We start from the raw sequence: 21,931 nt of genomic DNA on the forward strand, positions 1-21,931 counted from the left end.
TTCTACTTCTCAAAGGATCCAGATATGGACTTTTAAAACCTGCCTTTGGAACTTTCTCTGCGGGACTTCACCGTTACAGCATCGATTGGAGAGACCCAGTTTCTACACAAACGGCACAGCTTGCTTGCTGTCAATTTTCAAGCCTCTGGAAGTCTCCGTCACTATGGGTAACACCAGCTGTATCTAATTGAACTCCTCACACAAGCTTACAATGAAGTGTACAATATGAATAGACAGAATTTACTTACGAAGAATCTCACTCAGATACCAGGTAAACCTAAGGATACTGAACATGATCTAGCTTTTATATGTAAATATAATAAAAGCGCGAATGATATTAGATAAATTGTCTCCTAGGAACTATAGAATCTTGAGACATGATAATATATTGGGAGACATAATACCCAATAAACCACGCATCATCTATAGAAAAAACAAATCCCTCAAGAATATCTTAGCACCCAGTCATCTCAACTATATACAGAATAGAGAAACAATAAAAACAGACGGTTGCTCAGGGTTGCCACAAAGACCAAATGGTTTCCATAAATGTGGCAAACAAAGATGCACCATGTGTTCATATATGCAGAAAAAACAATATCAGTTAATATACCATGTTCAAGAGAAATCTATCAAATTAAATCATTTATAAACTGTGACTCTAAATATGTCTATGGACATGTGGATGCGGACTACATTATATTGGAGAACAATCAGACATCTACACATTAGATTTATGGAACACAGAAGGAACATAATTAAGAAAAGCACTTTACATAGTATACCCAGATATTACAACATAAAACATAACAAGCGATCCATCAAGTCTCCGAATTGTAGGTCTAGAAACCATTTCATATACTGCTAGAGGGGGTGATAGATACAATAAACTATGTGAAAGAAGTTTTTTGGATGTTAAAATTCAACTCCCTATATCTGGATGGTCTTAACGAATCCATCGAGCTCAACTCTGTACTGTGACTGATATCAAACTGTCCTGATATTAATAATATGTGAAATTTCATATGTTTTAGACAAAAGAAACAGCATGAGAAACATCTCTGCATGATTGATGAGAGATACTATATATACTAAAAATGTATTTTATATACATACATATATATTCTTTCTTCTATTAGTGATGTCAATATCATCTTTTTTTAATTTTTTTAATTATTATTAATATTGGTTTTGTAATTCATCTGTATGGATATCATTTATAGTAATACTCCACCTGACAAAGCAATACTTTTTATTTATTGATCATCTAATCTATGTCTATATTAATGCTGGCAGCTTTGTCCGCTGTGTGTTGGTTGCCATGGTGACGTGACGCCGGGGGCTGCTCGACTTCCGGGTTGCGCACTGTGACGCAATCCCACTCGGGAGCCGTCGGGTCGTGGCGCGCCTCCCCTCGGCGTCCGGCACTCGGGGACCCGGTGGATGCTATTTCCGTGTATCATTATGGGGATGTGGCGTCGGGTGATGCGGACCCCTGGACTCACTAACTCTGTTATGAGGGGTGTCTGGAGCCCGCGTCTCCAGATGTCCATGTTTCCATGGTAACAGACTCACCAACCAATCATATCGCTGCACAAAAACACGTGCAGCAAGATTATGTATTCACATTTATAATATTCATTTATCTATACCAAACAGAAATATATATATTTGACTTTCTTCTACATTGTATTCTTAACAAAATCTCAAAATCTAGCAACATTGAATGACATTGATTGTTTGAAATATAAATATATTAGCCTTCCCCGGGTCCGATCACGTGACTAAAAACAACCAATTAGAGCCCTCTATTTCAGGGATTCTGTTGGTTTAGCAAGATCATGTGACTCAACAGACAGAAAAATACTAATGATGATCAATATGTTAAATACACACAGATATCTGTGGTTTTCATCAAAGTTGATTTATTTTAGGACATACTAATTATTGAATGACATAGCATTGCCTCCATAGTATATTTTTATGATTTTGCTGGACGGTTGTTTAATTTTATTGTACAAGCACACAGGTGCACACGTTTACCTCGTTACCTAACAGGTATTTAAAGCAGGTCTAAGAACAATACACTCAAATACTCCTGAGGAAGCTGGGGTACAACAACCCAGGGAAACGGGTTGAGCCTTAAAGACATTTCATTCATTGCGGATTCTTTTTCATCACCTGAGGGACATTTAATGGACAACATACATCCTCCAGCGGAAAGCTCCTAAATTTTTGCACAGTTTGAAGACACCCCTAGGGCACTTCCATCTTGGAACACAGCTGCATGGTCACTAATTGGGGACCACATCTTGTTGGACAAACGTCAGCCAGTCTTGTGCTCACAGGAGGAATCCGGAGAAGGTCCTAAGTCCATATGGTGAATATTACAAGTAGTCAGATATGCAATGCAATTTTAACTCATGATACCTATTTAAAGTTCTTTTAAATCACTTAACATTTATTAAAGTACTATGGGGGTAATTCCAAGTTGATCGCAGCAGGAAATTTTTTAGCAGTTGGGCAAAACCATGTGCACTGCAGGGGGGGCAGATATAACATTTGCAGAGAGAGTTAGATTTGGGTGGGTTATTTTGTTTCTGTGCAGGGTAAATACTGGCTGCTTTATTTTTACACTGCAATTTAGATTGCAGATTGAACTCACCACACCCAAATCTAACTCTCTCTGCAAATGTTATATCTGCCTCCCCTGCAGTGCACATGGTTTTGCCCAACTGCTAAAAAAATTCCTGCTGCGATCAACTTGGAATTACCCCCTATGTTATATTTACCGTCTATCAACATCTATTAATTCATTTTATAATATAATAGCGCTGGTTATTTTCTTTATATATTTGTATTCAGTAACGTACCATTGCTGCTGCTGGAGTGCAATTCCAGGTACAGTAGATTACTGAAGATGAAATCAGGGTACTGAATATATTATACTATTTAATTAAAGGACTCACCAGTTTTCTTGATAGAAAAATATAGTTCTATTAGCAGCATACTGTACCATACAGGTGGTCAATAACTCAATCATATTTGAACGTTTGTCAAGGCAACAAACAGAATCACCATAATACAAGCTCAGCAAGAAGTGAATACCATACATATGAATAAAATATAATTATAGCCATTGTCATTATACCGAGTTCTCACATGAGACACTTGATTTATCATTAACATATAAACTGCAGCTTTATCTTGCTACTAACAATTCTCTGCCGCTTTGTACTGCTACTGACTATTCTCTGCAATTGACAGGAATTTGTGCACTGGCTTACCATCCAGCGGCAGCTGCAAGTGCCGACTACTGTACTACTGTGCAAGGGGGGAACGCTAAGCACATATACTGTAAACATACTTGTGTAGATGGATGTAATATATGTGATGGCGTGTATCTGGTTCAGCAGCATCACTGTATTCCATGCAGCGTCACTGTAATACAGCATCACTGTAATCACCCTGTATATCACAGTTGCTGTGCAGAACCCAGGACTCGGCATTAGGTTTCCCTGTCCTAAGTCCACCCCTAAACTCCTGTGAAACTAGCCAATGAAAGTCTGGGAGGCGGGCTTTGGAGAGGGAAGCCTAATGCTGATTTCTGGGTTCTGCACAGCGGCTGTGATATACAGGGTGTTTCAAAAGTTGCAGTACACCCTTTTGTTTCAAAAACTGTGCAGAAAATGGAAAAACTGACTTATATTCAAGATGGCGCCCATGTTCGGTACATACCCTAAAAGATGGCCCACCTCACCCATACCTTACTGGAGTACTCAGTTTTCCAATTTCCTGCATAGTTTTTGAACAAAAGGGTGTACTGTGACTTTTGAATCACCCTGTACAGCTCCGCTGCCAATCCTGGATACACTGCCTCCACATATATTACATACATCTATACATGTATGTCTATATGTGCTTAGCGTTCCCTCCTGCACAAGGTAGTCGCCGATGCAGCTCAGGAGCAGCAGCTGCCACAGATACCATCCACTTTATGATATACCGCAAACCTTCATATGCCATTTACCCTTTTGCTGAATGTGCTAGTAACGTAAACCAAGCAGCAACTCTGTCATGCTTTTAACCCACTGGTATTTGTTTGCTTATCGCAGCCTTGGATTAACCTAGACCAAGTGATTATATTATACATTTTTCCTTTTTATGCATTCATTTGTTAAGTATGTTTTTTAACAATTTTTTTTAAATGTATTTGATTTATGTGATTATGGGGTAAATGTATTACCCTGTGATATGGGGAAGAAGCAGTATCGGCGCATGTTATGTGCGCTGATACCGTTTCTCCCCCATGTAAGACAGTGGCAATGCGAGCACAGTGACAGGGGCACTGTCCCTGGCTGTGGCGGGTGCCGGCTCCAGAGTGCGCAGTGGATCTCAAGTGAAAAGCGAGATCCCGCTCATGCACAGAGGAGCCGGCTGAGTTGGGAGGCACAGTGTATCAGCACTGAGCTGACACGTTGTGTGCTTGGGGACATCGCTGGAGGGGGGAGCTTTCACTCACCTGCTTCGGCAGGCAAGATGTTAATACATCTTGTCGTTGTCCCTTCCTGCTGTGCCTCGGTAGTGTGGAGAAGCAGGAAGTGTTATGCCGCTATCATACATTTACCTATATATGGGATTCAATCATGAAATATCTGTCTGTGTATTATATATTTAATTACATGTGTGGGAACAACAGCATTGCCAGTTCCCTCTTTTATTTCTCCCTTAATCAAGCAAATAGCCCCCAACCAATTATAGTGAATGCGGAAGCACATTAGCCACATAGATACAGATGGGACCATGGTTATCTTGACTAGTTTTCTGCGCCTAGGCACAACATGATTTATTAGCATAAACCCTTCATCTATTGTTCTCAGATGCAATACAATACAGAGAACAATACAGCAGGGAATTAAGTCATTACAGCAGGTGATTAAGTCTGAATGGACAGTCTCAGTTAGTTCTATTAAAGGTCAAGATAAATGTGGACCCATCTGTATAACATTGTATATACTGTATCAGAAGCACAGAAGCAGTGTAATATGCATGACAACATGGATTGCTTCAAATATTTTTACTCCAGTTGCGCACAGCCTCAATAGTGGACAGTAGGTTACACAAATGGGTGGGGCTAATATGGGGCGCATCCCATATGATCAACGTGGGAGGTACTAATATCTAGTACTTTACACCGTCTTATCTCAGTTACAGCACATCAGATGGGAAGATACGACCACTCAATACATCAACTGACGATTTGGGTTTACACACTCTACATTTGTAGTTGAGATCCATCGTAGATCGCGATATTTTGTAGAGTGCACTCTCAGCTTTGCTTTCAGGCAGACATCTGCCTGTGAATAAGAAGCAGTTTGCAGGTGGGATAATCGTCCCACTGTGGGCCCCCCCTGTGATCCCAGGCTTGGTACATGGGTACCTTCTGTAGCTCTGGCAAATCCTGTATATGTGGCAAGTATGAAAGAGTAAACTATAGAAAAGATAATCTCATGGGAATCACAAGCCACATTTCTTTACTTACTGTATTTTACCCATTTTGTACATCTAAATTTGCCAGCTTTCAAGAATACTGATATCATACTTGGCAGCAAAATTGACCTTTTTACAGCTCATAATTTAGATGTGTTATGTGTGATTGCAAATGTCAGCAGGATTGCAAACCATTTAACTGATTTAGCTGGCGTGAAAGTAATAGACTAAAACATTAGTAAAATGGTGAGCAATTCATTTAATCTGCCTAAATTAACACTTCACATTACAGGTGTGCAAGAGTGGCAAAACTCTAGGGTATTTCATGTGCAGTAATCAGACAATGTCTTACTCTCACTAATTATGTAATAATTTAAGTAATTATGAAATCATTAGCCATGTGGGGTAATTTACTGTGTTCTTTTGTGCAATACGCATATATTATTACTGCAGCACTTTGAAAAATGAAAATTGCAGCTATTATCCATGTACATTATCACATTTTTTTTTTATAATTACGTATTTATTAAAAGCTCAAAGCAAAAAGCCCCGTGTTTTAGTTTTGACAAAATCACACTCACTGGTTTCTGTTTTTTTTTTTTTAGACATGATCGGATTTGGTTCCTTGAGAACTGAACCCCCCATCTTGCGATCCCAGCTCAGGTTTTCCCGCCTGCCTCATTGACATCATCGAGGCAAAATGTCATCATCCCGGTGTCGAATTCTCGCGGGTTTTGGATTCTATATAAGTCGGCGCCATCTTCACTCTGGCATTGGAGAGTGTATAAATCCTGGGGTGCCCTGTCTGCTGTATAAGTCCTGGGATGTCCTGTCTGCTGTATAAGTCCAGGGGTGCTGCTAAGTCTGCTGTATCAGTCCAGGGGTAACCTGTCTGCTGTACAAGTCCAGGGATGCCCTGTCTGCCATATCAGTACAGCGGTGCCCTGTCTGCATTATCAGTACAGCGGTGCCCTGTCTGCATTATCAGTACAGCGGTGCCCTGTCTGCCATATCAGTACAGGGGTGCCCTGTCTGCGATATCAGTACTGGGGTGCTACTAAGTCTGCTGTATCAGTCCAGGGGTGCTGCTAAGTCTGCTGTATCAGTCAAGTGATTCCCTGTCTGCCATATCAGTCCAGGTGTGCTGATATGTATGCTGATCAGTCCAGGAGGTCCCTGTCTTCTGTATAAGTCCTGGGGTGCCCTGTCTGCCGTATCAGTCCAGGGGTGCTGCTAAGTCTGCCGTATCAGTCCAGGGGTGCTGCTAAGTCTGCCGTATCAGTCCAGGGGTGCCCTGTCTGCCATATCAGTCCAGGGGTGCCCTGTCTGCCATATCAGTCCAGGGGTGCCCTGTCTGCCATATCAGTCCAGGGGTGCCCTGTCTGCCATATCAGTCCAGGGGTGCTGCTGAGTCTGCTGTATCAGTCCAGAGGTGCTGCTGAGTCTGCTGTATCAGTCCAGAGGTGCTGCTAAGTCTGCTATATCAGTCCACGAGTGCCATGTCTGCTGTATAAGTCCTGATGTGCCCTGTCTGCTGTATAAGTCCCGGGGTGCCCTGTCTGCTGTATAAGTCCAGGGGTGCTCTGTCTGCTGACATGAAATGACAGAGCAGCACATGCCTCCCAACGTGACCCTCTCCAGGAGGGACAGAATGCTCTGTTCCTGGTGTTCCCTCTTAATGGATGATTGCCATCACCTGTGTTGAACTAGTTATTTCATAAAAAAGGTGTTTCACCACAGGTGATGGCAATTATTAATTAAGAGGGAAGACCAGGAACAGAGTATTCTGTCCCTCCTGGAGAGGGTCATGTTAGAAGGTATGGCAATGGCAGAAGCACACAGCAGTTACTGTAAAAGAATACAGCATATCCATGGAATATTGTGGCACAGAATTCGCAAACAGGATGGTAGTTTAATATACTATATAACCCCATGTAATGTTTTCATTAATCAAGAACTAGATCAGAGTCCTGAGGACAGAACAGGTAAATGGAGGCAGAGTATATGAATTCTATTTATGTAATTGGAGCCCGGTAAGGCATGTCATTGTTGGATGGATTATTGATTTAATTAGTGGTGTGGTGCACCATTAAGAACGGAGGAGCAGTTATCGCCAGGTGCAGATTGGCCATAGGGCTCACCAGGGAAGATTCCTACTAGGTCGACATGTCTGTGGTGCCTGTTTTGGGTGTTGTCGTGTGGCCCCATCCCCCACATGACAGGCAGCCAGCCACACTCAGTACACTGCATTGTCCCTATTCATGGCTATTCAATCTCTGCAGTACAGCAACCCTTCCATGCACTGATGCTGCCATAGCTACACGTCATGTTATTCCTGGTGCTGCCCATGTCAAACTACTTCTACAAAGTTATACAGGGCCAGGTTTAGTCCCCAATCCAACTCGGTCTGCAGCAAAAGATGTAAGGAAGGCTGCAATTGCGTATAATTAAGCCTTATAAGGAAGGATCCGCCCACCTCAACAGACCATACCTTCTCATCAGACAACACCCACATTAGGGCTGCTTCCATAAATTTATGGGGCTGGATTTCCATCCAATCTGCCCTTGATTATCACTATAATATATTAAAATGCCTGGGCCTGGCAAACGTGGTGTGGCATAAGCCAAGTATAGCATGTCATTAATGGCTTGATTAGTGATGTGATGCACCATTAAGAACAGATGATCAGCTATAATTAAAAATAACTATAGAGAAAGAGACCTGGGGCTAGATGGATCATCACTTTGAGAGTGATAAAATGTAAAAAGAAAAAGTGCAAGCCAATCAGGTCTTAACTGCCATGTCACAAGCTGTGTTTCAAAATGGAGTTAGGAGCTGATTAGGTTATATCTGCCCCCCCCCCCTGTACTGCACATGGGCCCTCATTCCGAGTTGTTCGCTCGCAAGATGCTTTTAGCAGCTTTGCACACGCTAAGCCGCCGCCTACTGGGAGTGAATCTTAGCATAGTAAAATTGCGAACGAAAGATTAGCAGAATTGCGAATATACATTTCTTAGCAGTTTCTGAGTAGCTCCACACTTACTCGGCATCCGCGATCAGTTCAGTCAGTTTTGTTCCTGGTTTGATGTCACAAACACACCCAGCGTTCGCCCAGGCACTCCCCCGTTTCTCCAGCCACTCCCGCGTTTTTTCCCAGTTTTTTCACACACACCCATAAAACGTCCAGTTTCCGCCCAGAAACACCCACTTCCTGTCAATCACATTACGATCACCAGAACGAAGAAAAAACCTTGTAATGCCGTGAGGAAAAAACCTAACTGCATAGCAAATTTACTTGGCGCAGTCGCAGTGCGAACATTGCGCATGCGCAATAAGCGGAAAATCGCTGCGATGTGAAGAAATTTACAGAGCGAACAACTTGGAATGAGGGCCATGTTTTGCCCAACTGCTAACAAATTTGCTGCTGCGATCAACTCAGAATTAGGCTCAATGTAAAGAAAAGTGGTGCACAATAGAGTAGTCCTTGGGCCCTCCTACCCACCATTATGTTGTATATTAAAAAGGACTAGCACAGTTTAACAAACCAAGAACTTCAGTGACAGGAACTGTCACTTTTGTGGCTGAAGTGCTTGATTTGTATGGCCCCCACAAACCAAGCTACTAATTGGCTTAATGCAACTAACAGTGTTGTCTTTCATTGTCACATTTGGAAGACTTATTATCATCCTCACCATCACCCTCCTCACTTTGCTAACATCATCATTGTCAGCACAAAATATTAGCTCGTCCCATCTGAAAATCCATTATTACAGAAGAAGTTTCTGTTTGTTGCAATTGGTGGCTGTCTTCCTCTTAGTATATGTAGTTAATTTCAATGAACATCAGTTTTTCCATATTTTTTGGAAGTAGCCTTCTACGCTAACCGCTCACAAAGTTCCCGGCTGTGCTAAAAACTTTTTCCAAATACACAGTGGTGGGTGGAAAGTTTAAGTACACCAAAGCAAGTGTGTACAAGGGGCTCAAATTGCCTTTTTTCCTCTCAGTATTTAAATAGACTGAGTGACATGTTAATTTTTATATTGTCATTAACATTAACAAGCACTAAAGGATATCGATTGGGAAATTTTGTTTCATGGTAAGAACACTGCTAAAATGTGAGATGCATTTAAAAGGTTGCTTGATAAGAACACTCATAAATTCGATCCATGAGTAATAAACACATGAGTTCTAAATTTAAACCGATGTGGCTTAATAAGAAGGTTAAGGAAGTAATAGATAAAAAAGGAGTGCTTTCAAAGCATGTAAATTGGATGGGAAGGCGGGGTCATTCCAGTACTATAAAGAATGTAACAAAAATGCAAAGAATAAATCAGAGCAGCTAAAATTGAAAACGAAAAACAAGTTGATATGTAGAGTAAAACTAACCCCAAAAAGTTTTTCAAGTATAGAAACAGTAAAAGGTTAAAAAAAAGAGTACAGGACCATTAATAGGAGAGTTGGGAGTCTTCATTAATGACGACAAAGAAAAAGCAGAAATATTGAATACGTTTTTTTCATCAGTGTTTACTAGAGAGGATCAGATGTTGGAAGAAACGAATAACAAAAGTAATGATAACGTACCATTGCTTAGTACTTGTTTGAGTGAGGAAGCAGTCCGTGAGCGAATAAGAAAAATTAAGATTAATAAATTTCCTGGTCTGAATGGACTTCACCCAAGGGTTCTTATGGAGATCAACTCAGAACTTGCAAGGTCTTTATATTTGATTTTCTATGATTCAATTAAAACAGGCATGATACCAAAGGACTGGTGTAGACTCACTGTTTGGTGAGGCTGTAGACACGCTACTGAATGGATACGCATGGAGTACCAGAACCGGAAGTGATGCGGGCAAGCATGCACGCGCTGGACAGGAGCGGGAAAGGAGCCAGCTACAAGCGCAGGTTCCGGGAACTGGGGAGCACGGAGCAGCAAGGTTGCAGGAAGGAGCAGGGGTGCATGTGAATCGGGTGCCAGGCGCAAGTGCCAGGAGGAGGAGAGCAACAGGTAAGGTGCAGGACGGTGTTACTGACTGGTGGAGAACGTGTGAGCAGGAAAAGGATGGTGTTACTGACTGGTGGAGAACGTGTGAGTGGGTGAAGACACGGGTGAGGACACCTGAAATGCTGGAAGCCAGGTGCACCCGCAGATAGGATAAGGTGCCGGAGAGGAGACAGAGCGGGAGCCGATGCAGGGGACGAGACAAGGGTACTGGCAGCCGGAGGAGACACAGCAGGAGATGGAGGTGCTGACTGAGCAGGAGATGGAGGTGCTGACTGAGCAGGACAGCAGACCCACCGTTAGGAGGAGGTACAGGGGTGCCGCAGGAGAGGGCCCCCACAGATAAGTATCAAACTAAAAAGTTTATATCACTGTTTTGAATTTGTGTATTGGATACTAGTACATAAGTGTTTTTTCTTCTTTTCTCTCTCCCCCAATCCTTGATTTGAATTACCAATTACTGTCTGTAATAGTTATTGTACAGTAGTGATTATTATTTTTTCTTCACAGCTAGGCTATAGTACTGTATCGTGTAGTATTGTTTAGTTAAAGGTAACAGGGAGTTAGCGTTTAATAAAAAAATGGGAGGGGCCGTGATTGAGGATCTCACTCAGTATATGTCGTGCAAGATGTATGCGCACCTGGAGCAACGGTCCCAGTGTGAATACATCTGCACAAGGTGTGTGCGAACAGTTGCTCTGGAAGTCCAGGTAACTGATTCTTGAGCAAACCGTCACGCGTCCGAGGGAGACTCGTCACAGTCTCGGATTAGAATCTAGAATGGTGGAGGAGTTGCAGGAGGGTCACCAGTAAATGAGGATGACCAGGTAGCCAGCTGGGTCACAGGAGGAAGAAAAAGAGGGGAAAGCACGACATGTCTGAACTACCGAACCCTAACAAGTTTGCCCGATTGGACGTAGATTCGGTGGATGGTAGTGAGGAAAAGACGGTGCCGGAGGAGACCATTCCATCTAGCAACCAGATGAGCGGTCCCTCTGGCACAGTTGGGATAAAAGATAGTGAGGTACCTAGTCAGATTGTGGTGGTAGGGGATTCAATCATCAGGAAGACAGATAGGGCAAACTGCTACCAGGACCATGATCGCCAGTCTGTTGTCTCCCAGGTGCTCGGGTGCAGCACATCGCGGACCGGGTAGATAGATTGTTGGGAGGGGCTGGGAACGACCCGGCGGTCTTGGTGCATGTTGGCACCAACAACAAAGTTAGTGGTAGGTGGTATGTCCTTAAGAAAGATTATAGGGACTTAGGCAAGAAAATTAAGCCACGGACATCTAAGGTAATATCCTCCGAAATATTACCCATGCTACACGCTAGCCCAGGGAGGGGGAGGGAGATTAGGGAGGTAAATGTGTGGCTTAGGGACTGGTGTAGGAAAGAGGGGTTTGTGTTCCTGGAACACTGGACGGACTTCTCAGTCAGGCACCATCTTTTTTGTCATGATGGATTGCACCTGAACGAGGAGGGGGCAGCGGTGCTAGGGGGAAGGATGGTTTGAAGGTTGGAGGAGATTTTAAACTAGGTGCCTGGGGAGAGGCTTTAGTTAGAAACTACTGGTCATGCAGTGAGAATAGTAAAGATGGTGGTAGTGAACCAAATGGAAGTCGTGAAGGGGGGAGGGAAAGAGCAGACTTCACGGCCATTAATATGGGTACTAATAAGGGTATTACCAAGGGTATTGCCAAATCACTGACTAGTGACATTTATGGGTCACCGTTACTGCATACAGAAAATGATGTCCCTAGTGCAAGGAGAAATACTTTTCTTAATTGTATGTATGTAAACGCTAGAAGCCTAACAGGTAAAAAGGGGGAACTAGAAATCCTTGTTGCAAGCAATCAGTATGATATTATAGGCATTACTGAAACCTGGTGGGACAAATCTCATGACTTGTCAGTTAATATGGAGGGTTATACGCTGTTCAGGAGAGACAGATCAAACAAACGGGGTGGAGGGGTTTGTCGTTTTTAAAACCTGATGTACAGGAAGATATTCATGAGGAAACTGTAAACACTCTTGAGATGTTATGGGTTGAAATTACATGCGGGGGAAAGGTAAAGAAAAATATAGTAGTGGGGCTATGCTACAAGCCCCCTGGCATTAATATATCTGATGAGGACAGGTTGCTGAAGAAAATTGATAAAGCGGCAGGAGCAGGCGACGTAATAGTGATGGGAGATTTTAACTATCCGGAGATAATTTGGACAAGCGATTCATGCGATACTGCTAGGGGTAATATGTTTTTAAACACACTAAATGATAACTACTTACTTCAACTAATCGAGGAACCAACTAGGTACACTGCAATCTTAGACCTGTTATTGACTAACAATGGGGATTTGATATCAAATATTATAGTAGGGGAGCCCATAGGAAACAGCGACCACAATATGGTCACATTCAATATCAATTTTCATAAGCTGTCCTATATAGGTTCAACTAGGACTCTGAACTTTAGCAAAGCCAACTCTGACATTATGAGAGAAGCTTTAAGGGACACTAAATGGGAAATTTTGCTTCAAGGAAAAAACACTACTGAGAAATGGGAGGCATTAACATCACTGCTCGATGATATTACTCGTAAATTTATTCCCATGGGCAGCAAACAAATGACTAAAAACTCCAAACCAATGTGGCTTAATAAAAATATTAAGGAATTAATGGGCAGAAAAAGGCGAGCATTCAGAAAATACAAATCAGACGGAAAGGCAGAGTCATTCGATTACTATAAGGTTTGCAACTAGATACGCAAAAAATAAATGAGAACGTCTAAAGTAGCAACTGAAAAGCTAGTAGCAAAGTAAAGTAAATCAAACCCACAAAAAATCTTTAAATATATTAACAGCAAAAAATTTAAGAAGGAGAGTATAGGCACTTTAAAGGACAAACTTGGAGACTTAACAAAAAAATGATAACAAATAGAGATGAGCAGGTTCGAATCTCAGAGAACCGAACCCCCCCTAGACTTCATGTCACGAGCCCGGATCCGAGTCCAGCTCGGGTTTTCCTGCCTGACTCGAAAACCAGAATAAGGGGAAATGTCATCATTCCGCTGTCAGATTCTCGCGGGGTTTGGATTCCATATAAGGAGCCACGCGTCCCCGCCATTTTCACTCCGGCATTGGAGAGTGTACAGAGAGGACGTGTCTCCATCCTCAGTGGTAGTGTCTTTTGCTGCATCTGTCCAGTCACAGTGGTGGAGCCCTCTGCTGCCATATGTCCAGTGCTGCTGTATAAGTCCAGTCCAGTGGTGCTGTGTTGTGCTGCATCAGCCCAGTGGTGCTGTGTTGTCCTGAATCAGTCCAGTGGTGGTGTCCATGTGCTGCTGTATATGTCCAGTGATACTGCCATATATGTACAGTGATACTGCCGTATATGTCCATTGATACTGCCTTATATGTCCAGCGGTACTGCCGTATAAATCCAGTAATCCTGCCGTATAAATCCAGTGATCCTGACGTATAATACAAGTGGTACTGGCAAATAAGTCCAGTGATCCTGCTGTATAATTCCAGTGGTACTGGTGTATAAGTCCAGTCCAGTGATACTGCCGTATATGTCCAGTGATACCGTCATATATGTCCAGTGGCACTGCTGTATAATTTCAGTGATCCTGCCGTATAATTCCATTGATCCTGCCGTATAATTCCAGTGGTACTGGCGTATAAATCCAGCCAAGTAATACTGCTGTATGTGTCCAGTGATACTACCATATGTGCCCAGCGGTACTGCTATATAAATCCAGTGATCCTGCTATATAATTCGAGTGGTACTGGTGTATAAATCCAGTCCAGTGATACTGCCGTATATGTCAATTGATACTGCCGTATATGTCCAGCGGTACTGCCGTATAAATCCAGTGATCCTGCCGTATAATTCCAGTGGTACTGGCGTATATGTCCAGTGATCTTGCCGTATATGTCCATTGATACTGCCATATATGTCCAGCGGTACTACCGTATAATTCCATTGATCCTGCCGTATAATTCCAGTGGTACTGGCGAATAAATCCAGTCCAATGATACTGCTGTATATGTCCAGTGGTCCTGCCATATATATCCATTGATACTGCCATATGTGTCCAGCGGTACTGCCGTATAAATCTAGTGATACTGCCATATATGTCCAGCGGTACTGCCGTATATGTCCAGTGATACTGCCGTATATATGTCCAGTGATACTGCTATATAATTCCAGTGGTACTGGCGTGAAAGTCCAGTCCAGTGATCCTGCCGTATATGTCCACTGGTACTGCCATATAATTCCAGTGATACTACTGTATATATATATATATATACCCTGTTGCAAAGTGGATTACTGATGCCATAACAACTATCCTGGTATTAGACGTGCGGCCGATATCAGCCATTAGTGCAGTGGGACTGCAATGCCAACCCTAGATGGGCCAGGTGTTTATTCCGGACACTTGTGTCACTTAGCTTAGTCATACAGCTACCTCATTGCCCTCTTTTACTTCTTGGCATGATGTGCTGTTTGGGTACTATTTGTTTTTTAAGTGCCATCCTGTCTGATACTGCAATGCCACTCCTAGATGGGCCAATTGTTTGTGTCGCTTAGCTTAGTCATACAGCTGCCTCATTTCACCTCTTTTTCATCTTTGCATGATGAGCTGTTTGGGGCCTTTTTTATATCTGCCCTCATGTCTGACACTGCAGTGCCACTCCTAGATGGGCCAATTGTTTGTGTCGCTTAGCTTAGTCATACAGCAACCTCATTGCACCTCTTTTTCTTCTTTGCATCATGTGCTGTTTGCGGACTAGTTTTTTAAAGTGACATCCTGTCTGACACTGCAGTGCCACTCCTAGATGGGCCAATTGTTTGTGTCGCTTAGCTTAGTCATACAGCAACCTCATTGCACCTCTTTTTCTTCTTTGCATCATGTGCTGTTTGGGGACTAGTTTTTTAAAGTGACATCCTGTATGACACTGCAGTGCCACTCCTAGATGGGTCAGGTGTTTGTGCCACACACTTGTGTCCCTTAGCTTAGTCATACAGCCACCTTGGTGCATCCTTTTGGCCTAAAAACAATATTGTGAGGTGTGAGGTGTTCAGAATAGACTGGAAATGAGTGGAAATGAATGTTATAGAGGTCAGTAATACCATAGGATCAGAATTACCCCCCAAATTCTGTGATTTTAGCCGTTTTTATGTTTTTTTCAAAAATCATCCAGATCCAAAACCCGAAAGGGTGGTTTTGGCAAAACCAAAACACAAGCGGGGAATTAGAACCAACACCAAAACACAAAAAGTGCCCGCCGCACATCTCTAATAATGACATAACAGATACATTAAACGAGTTTTTCTCATCTGTATTTACAATAGAGGGCCAGATGCATGAACTTACACCGAACCCCAATAAGGATAATACCCTACTGCTTAGTGCTTATTTAAGTGAGGAGGAAGTCTGTGACCGATTGAAAAAAAATTATGATTAATAAGTTACCTGGTCCAGATGGTATTCATCCAAGGGTTCTCATGGAGCTACACTCCAAATTAGCAAGACCTCTATTTTAAATCTTTAATGATTCACTTACATCAGGCATGGTTCCCAAAGACTGGCGCATAGCGGAAGTAGTGCCAATCTACAAAAAGGGAAGTAAAGCTGAACCAGGCAATTACAGACCAGTTAGTCTTACATCTATAGTGGGGAAAGTCCTAGAAAGCATTCTGAGGGATAGTGTACATAAGATCCTCGAAGCCAAAAAGATTATTATTAGGAACCAACATGGATTTGGGAAGGATAGGTCATGTCAAACAAACTTACTAGGCTTAGTTAGTGCGAACCTTGATCAGGGTAAGGCGGTGGATGTAATCTTTTTAGACTTTGCTAAAGCTTTCGACACAGTGCCACACATGAGACTTATTTATATGTTACATGAACTAGGGCTAGGGAGCACAATATGCACTTAGGTTAGTAAGTGGTTAGATAATAGGGAGCAGCGAGTTGTGGTAAATGCAACTTTTTCAAATTGGACTGAGTTCTAAGTGGTGTGCCACAAGGGTCTGTTCTCAGTTTGCTATTGTTCAACATTTTCATTAGTGATCTAGCGGAAGGTCTAGAGCACATGGTGTCAATTTTTGCAGACGATGCCAAGCTGTGTAAGGTTATAAATTCAGAGGAAGACGCTGAGTCACTCCAGAACGATCTGAACTGGAATCATGGGCAGCAAAATGGAGAATAAGGTTTAATACAGACAAGTGTATGGTAATACACCTTGTAGCAAGAACAAAAATTACACCTACATACTTAATAGGGTAACTTTAGGGGACTCCATACTGGAAAAAGATTTAGGTATTCATATAAATAACAAACTTAGCAGCAGCACCCAATATAGGATAGCAGCAAAGGCAAACAAGGTACTAGCATGTGTAAATAGGGGTATTGATGCAAGGGATGAGAGTGTTATACTCCCATTATATAAATCCCTAGTGAGGCCCCCTCTTGAATTCTGCGCACAATTTTGGGCACCCTACTACAAAAAGGATATACTGGAACTAGAAAAGGTTCAGAGGCGGGCAACCAAACTAATTAAGGGGATGGAGATGGTGGAATACCAGAAAAGACTTGCAAGGCTTGACATGTTCACACTAGAAAAGAGGAGATTAAGAGGGGACATGATCAACATTTATAAATATTTAAGGGAACAATACACAGAGCTTTCAGGGGATCAGTTTTTGTTAAGACCGGCACAGACAACACATGTACACCCACTTATATTAGAGGAGAGGAGATGCCGCACACAGAGGAGGAAAGGTTTTTACACAGTAAGGACAATATGAGTTTGGAATTCCCTGGCTGAGAAAGTAGTAATGGCAGACTCGCTCTATGCTTTTAAGAATGGCCTAGATAAATTCTTAATGGATATGGATATAAAATGAGGGAATACAACAGAATTGGCGACTTTATCAACAGATAAAATTAATCCTGAAAATAATACAGAGTAGGAGAACACAAATAGGTTGAACTCGATGGATGGATGTCTTTTTTCAACCTCACAAACTATGTAACTATGTAGCTATGTATAGCGGAAGTAGTGCCAATATTTAAAAAGGGACTTAAAACTCAACCTGGTAACTATAGACCGGTAAGTCTGACATCTATTTTAGGGAAAATATTGGACAGAATATTAAGGGATAGCACACAGGAGTACTTGGAGAAATCCAAGGTTATTAATAGGAACCAGCATGGTTTTGTGAGAGACAGGTCATGTCAGCCTAACTTAATTAGTTTCTATGAGATAGTGAGTGATAATCTTGACCGGGGTAATGCAGTGGATGTGGTCTTTTTAGATTTTGCTAAAGCCCTTCAACACAGTGCGTCACATGAGACTGATTTTCAAATTAAGAGAGCTTGGTAAAGGAAACACAATCTGTACTTGGGTAAGTAATTGGCTGAATAACAGAAAACAATGTGTTGTGGTTAATGGGATATTTTCCAACTGGGCCACAGTACTCAGTGGAATACCTCAAGGGTCCACACTCGGGCCATTCCTGTTCAACATACTTATTAATGACCTAGGAGTAGGCCTGGAAAGCACAGTGTCAATCTTTGCAGATGATGCTAACCTGAGTAGAGTAATTAACTCTGAAAAGGATACTGAGGAGCCTATTCAGGTTTAATCGCAACTCGTGATCCAACCGTAAAAAATACAATGATTATGTGGGTGTATGTGCAGGGGCTGTCCTGCCCGTGCACCTGCATTTACATCTCTGCCTGTCAATCAGGTGGGAGGGGGCGGCAACGCTCCATTTCCTAGATGAGGGTGGAGTCAGGAGAACAGTAGAAGCAGCAGTCAAACAGGGGGCATGGCATGAGCATGATGGGGGCAGCAGGAGGCTTCCCTACTTTATGCAATTATACTAAAATTGCGGTGCGACTGCAATTTCAGCGTGGTCACAGAGGGGTGGAGTCTGACAGCATGCTGGGAGGCCTTGCCCTGCGATGGGTGCCCCCCAGCATGTGGCTCAAAGAATTGCAAATTCTGCTAAAAAGCTGTATTTGCAATCCTTACTATATAGAGTTCTGAGTCCCTAGGGAACTACTTATTTAAACTGGAAGTTTGGACAGCTGAATGGAGAATGAGGTTTAATATTGGAAAATGTTAAATTTTTCATTTTGGGACTAAAAGTAAACACGCAACCTACAAGTTAAATGGGGACAATGTAGGGGAAACGGTAATAGAAAAAGAATTGGGGGTGTTCGTTGATAATAGACTTAAAAACAGTACCCAATGTCAAAGTGCAGCAAATAAGGGATGAGATTCCATTATATAAATAATTGGTACAGCCACATCTAGAATATTCTGTACAATTCTGGGCACCACACTACAAAAGAGATATTTTGGAGCTCGAAAGGGACCAGAGGCGAGCTACAAAATTGATTAAGGTGTTAGGGACACCTTGATTATGAGAAAAAGTTTACTAGGTTAGATATGTTTACACTTGAAAAGAGGCATCTAAGAGGAGACTTTATTAGTATTTTCAAATGCATGGAGATTTCAGGTGATTTGTTTATTGAGAGATCTCTACACAGGACATGAGGACAACCCCTGAGGTTAGAGGAGAGAAAATTTATTACCCAACGAAGGAAGGGTTCTCTACAGTAAGGGCAGTAAGGATTTGGCATTCTCTGCCAGAGAAGGTAGTAATGGTGAACTCTGTAAATATGTTGAAAAATGGATTAGATAAATTTCTATCTGAAAAGGATATCCAAGGATATGGCATTTAAATTGAATGTATTTTAGTAACAGTATGGACTCTAGTTGTCAACTAGGCTATTAACAATCGTCACTTGAGTCATCATAATTAGCCCAGTGTAGAATAGTGTAGGAATTTTAAATACAGGTTTAACTCGATGGACAACTTGTCTTTTTTCAATCTCATTTACCATGTTACTATGTTACTATCCCAGCATCGGTATATCAACTGTCGGGATCCCTTCCATTGGGAAGCTAACTGCTTCCCTTGCCACACACTGCGAGGATCGCAGGGCTTATAGATCCATGTGAACAAAACGCACTTGATTAAAGTGAACCAACAAAACAAAAACAATAGATATACAGTATATATTTTTTTCTATTTTGTAAACCTGCAGCTTGGATCAAACTGCATGGCTCACCAGGCTTATAGATGCACATGAATGAAGTGCAATAGGGTAAAACACACCAAACTGTACAATTTACAGTAGAGTACAGCACAGCATACAGCAGCGTGTTCCTAAACACATTCACTATACAGAGCACAGCTATTTGTGAGTCTGGCATTTCTGAATACAGCAGAGTACAATGCAACACATAGCAGTGCAGCGTGCCTCGATATATACAGTCACTATACTGCACAGCCACAATTATCTGGAGTCTCTGGATGGACACAGCCAGAGAAAACAGCAGAGTATAGTCATAGGTGTGCGCAGAACATTTTATTACGGGGTGCACAGTCAGAGGGGGGTGTTTAGCACCACCTACTGAGCGTGTCTAGCACTGCTTATTGGGCATGTCTATCACTGTCTATTGGCACTCAAAGCAATATAAATCACATACCACAAGGGCGTGGCCACTGCACATGTGAGCGTTTCAACATGACACACCACCTGTTTCTCATTACTCTGGGAGCATTCCTTTCCATTCCATATGCAGCTTACTTACAGTATATGGTGGTTTCTCACAACGGGGAACATCTGAAGAAATGTCCTTCCTGGGCAGACAGCATCTTCTATCATTAATCACTATTCATGTAGGAAATTACATGGTCCAGAAGATGCTTTTTTGTGTAGGAATATAACCAAGATCATCATAATGTTACAGAGGTTCAACCAGACTCATGTCACCTCCTACCCCCTGCGTTTCTCAGCCACGCCATCATCTCCTCCCTGTGTCTCTCAGCCACACCTTCATCTCCCAGCCACACCATCTCCTCCCCTCACAGCATTGTCTTTCACCCCCACCATCATCCCCTCCCAGCGTTGTCTCTCATCTACATTCCTCTCCTGCCTGCGTCTCCCTGTCATGCATCTCTTTCAATCCGCCTCACTTTGTATCTCTCAGTCTCCCCCTTCACTCTGTGCCTCTCAGCCTCCCACCCTGCACTCTGCCTCTCAGCCTGCCCCCGGCACTCTGTGTCTATTAGCCTTCACCTCCCTTCATTCTGTGTCTAGTGCCCCTTACACATATGCCCCCAGTGATGCCAGATGCACATACACCCCCAGTGGTGCCCCTTACTCAATGACCCCAGTGGTGCCATATACACACATGCCCTCATAGTACCAGATTCACATATGCCCCCAAGCTGCCAGATACATATATGCCCCCAGTGGTGCCAGATACATAAATGCCCCCATCAGTGCCAGATACATAAATGTCCCCAGTTGTGCCAGATACATATGCCCCCAGTGCTGCCAGATACATATATGCCCCCAGCGGTGCCAGATACATAAATGCCCCCAAGCTGTCAGATACATATATGCCCTCAAGCTCCAAGATACATAAATGCCACCAGCGGTGCCAGATACATGTGCCCCCAGTGCTGCCAGATACGTATATGCCCCCAAGCTGCCAGATACATAAATGCCCCCAGCGGTACCAAATACATATGACCCCAGTGCTGCCAGATACATATGCCCCCAGTGCTGCCAGATACATATATGCCCCCAACGGTGCCAGATACATATATGCCCCCAACAGTGACAGATACATAAATGCCCCCAAGCTGGCAGATACATATATGCCCCCAAGCTGCCAGATACATAAATACCCCCAAGCTGCCAGATACATAAATACCCCCAAGCTGCCAGATACATAAATGCCCCCAAGCTGCCAGATACATAAATGCGCCCAGCGGTGCCAGATACATAAATGCGCCCAGCGGTGCCAGATACATAAATGCTCCCAGCAGTGCCAGATAAATAAATGCCCCCAGCGGTGCCAGATAAATAAATGCCCCCAGTGGTGCCAGATACATAAATGCCCCCAGTGGTGCCAGATACATAAATGCCCCCAGCGGTACCAGAAACATATATGACCCCAAGCTGCCAGATACATAGATGCCCCCAAGCTGCCAGATACATAAATGCCCATAAGCTGCCAGGTACATAAATGTCCCCAGTGTTGCCAGATACATATATGCCCCCAAGCTGCCAGATACATAAATGCCCCCAGCGGTGCCAGATACATATGCCCCAGTGCTGCCAGATACACAAACGCCCCCTGCGGTGCTCACCCTCCTCTGCTGTGCCAATTCCCGTCTCTGATGCTGAGGGGAGGAGAGCGCAGCGCGCATCTCTCCTGTGCCTCACCTCACTCACTGTGTCCCTGACTGTCAGCCAATCAAAGCTCATGGGCCGGCAGCCAATCAAGAGCCATTCCACGAACTCTGATTGGCTGACAGCCAAGAGACATTTTAAATGAT

Source organism: Pseudophryne corroboree, chromosome 2 (genome assembly GCF_028390025.1).
Source record: "Pseudophryne corroboree isolate aPseCor3 chromosome 2, aPseCor3.hap2, whole genome shotgun sequence".
Classification (NCBI taxonomy): domain Eukaryota; kingdom Metazoa; phylum Chordata; class Amphibia; order Anura; family Myobatrachidae; genus Pseudophryne; species Pseudophryne corroboree.